Source organism: Triticum dicoccoides, chromosome 7A (assembly GCF_002162155.2).
Source record: "Triticum dicoccoides isolate Atlit2015 ecotype Zavitan chromosome 7A, WEW_v2.0, whole genome shotgun sequence".
Taxonomy (NCBI): domain Eukaryota; kingdom Viridiplantae; phylum Streptophyta; class Magnoliopsida; order Poales; family Poaceae; genus Triticum; species Triticum dicoccoides.
In genome coordinates this window covers 423,623,386-423,629,706 of record NC_041392.1, presented here as the reverse complement: position 1 = coordinate 423,629,706, position 6,321 = coordinate 423,623,386, and positions in this window count along the sequence as shown.

Below are 6,321 nucleotides of genomic sequence, written 5' to 3'. Positions count from 1 at the left end.
CACGCGCAATCGCTTGCATCTTGGGCAGCGCGCAGGCCCCAGCCTCACAGCGCATCTTCAAGCAGTTTGCTCGCGAGGTGAATGCAGTCCTCCCCAAGCTTGAGGCCACGCGCTCTCTCAGGTGGTCCGCGTGCGCTATCATGTTCAGCTCAGCGGATCAGCTCAAGTGCGCGGCAACGGCCGGAGTCCTCCCGATGCTTTGCTCCCCGGTCATCAGGAATGTGCAGGTCACCAGGACCCTCATTGACGGCGGAGCAGGACTCAACGTCCTGTCCGTCGAGACATTCGACAATCTCCAAGTGTCGTACGATCAGCTTTAGCCGACCAAGCCCTTCTCAGGAGTCACTGATGGTTCCACTGTTCCAATAGGGCAGGTTCGCCTTCCAGTCACCTTCGGGCAGCGCAACAACTACCCCACCGAGCTCATCGACTTCGACGTCTCCCACATCCGTCTGCCATACAACGCCATACTCGGGTACCCAACCCCGGCCAAGTTCATGGCAGTGACTCATCATGGGTACAATGTCCTCAAGATGCCAGGGAGCGGTGGAGTCATCACCGTACCCTGTGAAGAGAGGGACGCAGTGTGTTCACTTGAGCGCGCGTTCCAAGCCGCAGCAATCGAAGACCCGGACCACAGGAACGGAAGACTTCCCGAGGCGACCCTTAAGAAGAAGAAGGTTTCGCCTGGCCTAAGCCATAAGGAGGTCGGGGCCTCCGGAGGTGTTGCGTTAGGATCTGCGCCCAATCAGGGAGCGCCACCCTCTCTCGCATAGGAAGGCGCACCCGGTGCCCTCCTCAGGCAGGGCTCAGGGGCTCTTTCGTGGAGAGCCACCGACCTTGCCAAGGTCGCGAGGGAGGCGCTCGGGCACTACTTGGAGGGGTGCTTCCGGGAACGTTTCCCTCAGGAAGGTACAAGGCAAGGAAGACCAAACCCTCAGGAGTTCATCGCAAGAAACACCCAGGAGCTACAGGAGTCGAGAGTCATGCGCGGTAGCCGCCGCTTGCCCACCATGGCCTCACACCCAGGCGAGGATGGTGGGCTACGCGTCTGCATCAATGTGCCACGGCTCAATCGAGCCGCGTCTCAGGAGTGCCTCTGGCCTTCGCGCGTGGGGCGTTGCGAGGGTCTACCTCACAACTACGTTCGCATGCCTTTCGGCCTGCCGAACGCGGTCGCCGCTCATCAGCGCCTGCTGAGGAGCATTCTGGAGGCTCAGGAGATCAGGCAGGGTGCGGTCCTGGCGGAGATGGAGATGGCCCTCGGGGACCCACCTGCGCCTCCGAAGCCTCCCGAGGCCCCTGGGCCTGGGGGCTCGTGAGGGTCGACGTCATCATCGCGCATCGCCCACTTCTTCAGCATCACTTTATCCTCAACGGCACGAGGTGACATCTTTCTAAGTTTCGTTTTTAGCTGGGAGCGCACACGGGGACGCACCATCCCCAGGTAGCGTGGGTCCGTCCCAGCGGCATGTATCCGTCTTGCTTATGCTCTTTACCCACCTTGTTGGGGGCGCCCCTCGGGATGCATCATCCCCGAGCTGCTCGGGCCTGGCCCAGCGGCGTTTGCTTTTCTTGCATCTACTTAAAATGAATTTGCTCTTTCGCGCTTAATTGTCACATGTTGCTTAGCGGACTTCTCCGCTTTCATGCAAAGCGCTTGCATGTTAAATGGGGGGTACCTGAGCATCGCGACTCATGGGCACCTACTGGCTCTCAAGCCCTTACCCCCTGGGCTTGACCCACGGCATCGCGACCTATCATACCAGCGGCAGCTAAGTTCGCTCGAGGGCCGGGACCTGAGGACGTAGAGCATTTGCATTGTAACCACCCTGCAGGAACACACCATTGATAAAGGCCCAGAGCCAGGCGCAACCCACATCGAGGTAGGGCCTCGTGAGTCCCGCGCTGGCCCATGAGTGCCCAGATACACCTCTCCTAGCCCTACCGTGCCGGCCACGTGTCAGGGCGGGACTGTACACGCCCCGGGGGCTCCTCTCGGAGGGGAGTCCCCTCCCACATACCAGTGGAAGCACCATGCTCCGTGCTGGCTGACGACACTGCCGAGGAGCGGCTATGCCCGTACATATACGGAAGCGCTATGCTCCGCGCTAGTGATAAACAACTGAGGGCGGCCTACGGCCGTACCAACCTCAGGGAGCCCAGAGCTCAGTGTCCGTCACCATCGCAACGCCTCCCCTCGGGAGTGCCGCGCGAGGGGGATGGACACGGGGGCTACGCCTGGGCCTTGCCCGAGTGCACGCCACCCAGCGAGGTCCCTCGAACCTGGTCGTCACGCGCCCCTCCCCGAGCGGAGCCAAGGTATGGGAACCCGTTTGAACGTCAAGGGGGACTCCTGAGCATCACGACTCAGGAGCCTAACTTTACCCGTAGCCCCTCACTCCTTAGTCCCGTCCTGGTTTCCGGTCGGGGCTAACGTTGGGTGAGGTATGCACGGGGCCGGGCCCTGCCGACGCAGAACGACCAATCCACTCCTTAGTCCCCCCTTTCCTGCTTGTTGCTTTAAAGTCAAGGGGGACTCCTGAGGATCGCGACTCAGGAGCCTAACTTGCCACGTAGCCCCTCACTCCTTAGTCCCGTCCTGGTTTCCGGTCGGGGCTAATGCTGGGTGAGGTATGCGCGGGGCCGTGCCCTGCCGACATAGAGCGCGAGCAAGTAGGAGAGAAAAATGCAAATTCCAAGAAATTCAAAGCAAATATTACAAGCCATATATTGTTTCACGATGCCAAACACAAGTTTAAATGCCTCCGCGAGGCATGGTGCATGTTGCAGGAATAAAAACAGGACAGAAGTCACGAAGGGATCACTCTCTAGTGGCGCCACCTCCTGGGCCGCGGAGCTGGCGGCACCGTGCTCGGGCAAGATGCTGAAGGCGCGGAACCTCCCCAGCAAAGCTTCGGTTCGGCCTTTCATGGCCTCAGCGGCAGCTGCGCCAAGGTCGCCGCTCATGGGCTCCAGCAGGCTGTCGAGGTTGACGTTGGGGTCGCGCAGGTAGACATGGCCGAGGACACGCGTCAGCGCCGCAGAAGACAGGGAACGCGCCTCAGCCTCGGCCGTGGGGCCAAGGCCGTCTACGACATTCCAAGCGCATGGACCAGGAAGGGAAGCAGCTTGGCGGGGCCGTCCTCCGCGCCATCCAATGGATCCTCCAAGCCGCTCTCGTAAATCGTCTTCAGTGCGGCACGAGCCCTCTTCTCTATCTTCGCAAAGGCCACCCGATCCTCCGCCAAGACCTTCGCCTTGGCATCTAGCTCGACCCTCTCCGTCTGTAGTCACCACTCCAGCGTCTCCAATCGGCCGTGGCGGTCATCAAGCTCGACGTCCCGGTCCTTGACGGCAGCCTCCCGAGCCTTCATCTCCTTCTCTTTCTCCTGGCGGCCGTGGACCTTGTCGTGGTTTTGTCACGGCAGATGTCCTAGAGAAAGGACTTAGTCGAGGAGCCATCACGATGGGTTAGCTTGAAGGGGTTAAAGCGGACACAAGGACGCAAGAGAGTTTATACTAGTTCAGCCGCTTCGATGAAGGTAAAAGCCTACGTCTAGTTGTGATGGAATTGATGGGGTTTCGATGACTAGGGAGCAAACAAGCTTCGCCTATGTCTCGAGTTGTTGTCTGTTGTTCTTGAACCGCCGCCGGGACGTCCCCTTATATACATGGGTGACGCCCGTCGGTTTACAGAGTCCCAACACCGGCTCATAGATGTGTCCGGTTTGGTCTCTACTTATTCCTAACTTACAATACAAGTTACATATTGATGCCGGTTTACGGCTACAGGCTCTTAACCGATTATGGGTCTTGATCCCTCATCTACCTTCATGGGCTTTAACATACTTAACTACTGATGAAGTTAACCCGGCCCAGATAGGCCGGTTTACGCCCAGTAGTAATATCCCCAACATTAGGCCCCAGATTGATTTGAATAGGTTCATGTCAATCCTTAGCAAAAACTTCATCTTCAACATCTTCTTGTAGTTTGGTGAACCGCCGGGATGTCATCTTCTCCGATTGCTGTAAACCGGCGTGATGTCATCTGTCATAAAGAAAACTATCCATGATACCTTCTTGTTTAATAGATCTGCGATAATCGAGGAAACAACTCTGTTTCCAAACTTGCGGCCCCTTGATTTTCGCGCCTGACCCATGTCCCTTGCTTTATAAATAGGACCGAAGGGTCATTTGTTTTTCCCCTTCGTGCCCTTCTGCTTCATCTTCCTCGCGCCGCCCAGCTTCGGAGCTCCGCCGCCGCCGTCGACCTCAGCACCAACTTTGGCCGCTGCATCACCCTGAGCGTACCAGAGCACCGCGGCGACCATCCACTTCTTCCTCAACTCTGGTAAGTCTTCTATCCTTTTCATCACAGATCTGTTCTAGGGTTTCCATGTTCTCTAACGTTCATCGCTTGCTTCTTGTTCATATGATAGATCCTTAGACGAGTCTGTGAATCTTTGCTCTGTGTAGCAGTAGTTCTTTCCTCCGTTTTCACTTTCGCATATTAAGACCATAGATCTTATCCGTACCTTCGCTCATTGATTCGGCACTGCTCCTTTTGGGCCTTGAATATTTATCTCCTTTATAAACATGTTCCAGATCCAAAGCTGTAGTATAATCTTGTGAAATCTGTTTTTGTGTACTTACTCATTTGCAGTCTTGACTGTTCAATGTTTAGACCAGGCGGTTTAACTTTGTAGAAAAAATTGACAAACCGGTATATACCATTAGTCCCCTTGTTGAACCGCCAGATGTTGGTTGCTTCATGAAACTCTGGTTCAGATAGTTCTGTCTCCGGTTTAACAGTGCCCATACCAACGTACCTTGATCAAATGCATTTTTGAACCGGGATCTTCTACCTTGTAGATTCTATCATGGCCAAGCAAGTATATGAGTGCAATTGGGTTCCTTCTCGCGTCACAGAGGATCAACTGGATGGTTTTGTCCTGATTGGCGCTTTAGGCAGCAAAGATACCATCCATTGGAGGGCTCCTGGCAAAGAATGCCCTCCCACACCTCGAGAAGGAGAGGTTGTTGTTTTCGTAGATCACTTAGCCCAGAGCTTTAAGCCGCCCGGTTCTAAATTTTACAGGGATGTTTTAGCCGATTTCCAACTCCATCCGCAAGACACTGGCCGCAACTCTGTTACAAATATGTGCCACTTCCAAGTGCTCTATGAGGTGTTCTTTCAAGAGGAGCCCATAGTGGAATTGTTCAGAGATCTTTTCCATCTAAACCGTCGTACTGAGTTTACTGATGGCTCTAATACGGAGTTGGGTGGCATGGCGATTCAGAAAAGGAAAGAGGTCACATACCCTCACGCCAAGGTGCACAATCACCCCAAGGAGTGGAATCAGACATGGTTCTACTGCAAAGACACCTCCCCTGCTGGTGAGAATCCCTTGCCTGGCTTTCGTCCGGAGCGGCTCAGCAACACACACCCTTTTCCTCAAAGATTGACTGCCCAGGAGAGAAGCAAATATGCTCCCCAGCTGTCAAAGCTCAGAGCCTTTATGGCCAATGGTTTAACAGGGGTTGATATCGCTCGCTGTTGGATATCATGGAGCATACTGCCCCTTAGTCAGCGCTCCGGTTTGATCTGTGAGTATACTGACAGTGTTGATGACCCACTGCGACATTCAAAACTCCAGCTCTCCGGTGAAGAAATCACAGAAGCTGTGCATAAGATACTGAATGAACCGGAACACGTCTGCGCTAGAATCGGCCTGCTTCCCTTCTGTGCCACCAACAAACCGCCAGCTGTAAGACTTTGATTTTTCTATTTGTTGATTCTGTTATTGATAAGTCTGGTCATTGTTTTTAATATCAGTGCCTGCATAATCAGGGCAATGATCCGTTTTGGAGCAAAAACTGCCGCAGGAGAAACCAGAGAAACCAGACAAACCGGAAAGAGCAACCCGGCAAAAGACTAAAGCTGTGAAGAAGACTGCCCACAGGAAAAGAACCACTGCATCTTCTAATCCGGCCGCTGATGATGATGTAGATAATCCGGACTTTGAGGTAGAGCTTGACTCACTTGGTTTATTTTTCATACGTCTTATTGATGATGATATTTGTCAGGATGATGCCGAAGCCAGCCACGCGGATGTTGCAGAGGTAATTATTCTCTCTTCCGATTCAGAAACTTTGCCTTCACAAAAAATCCGCCAGGCAAACCGGAAAGTTAAATTTTCTCATCCTCTTGCTTATTTGGATCCTAACTTTCTTATGAAGACCCAACAACACGAAGCTCATCGCACAACCCGTCACAGGGGCCAGGTAGTTACCTCCGCCAGTTTACCGAATAGTCTG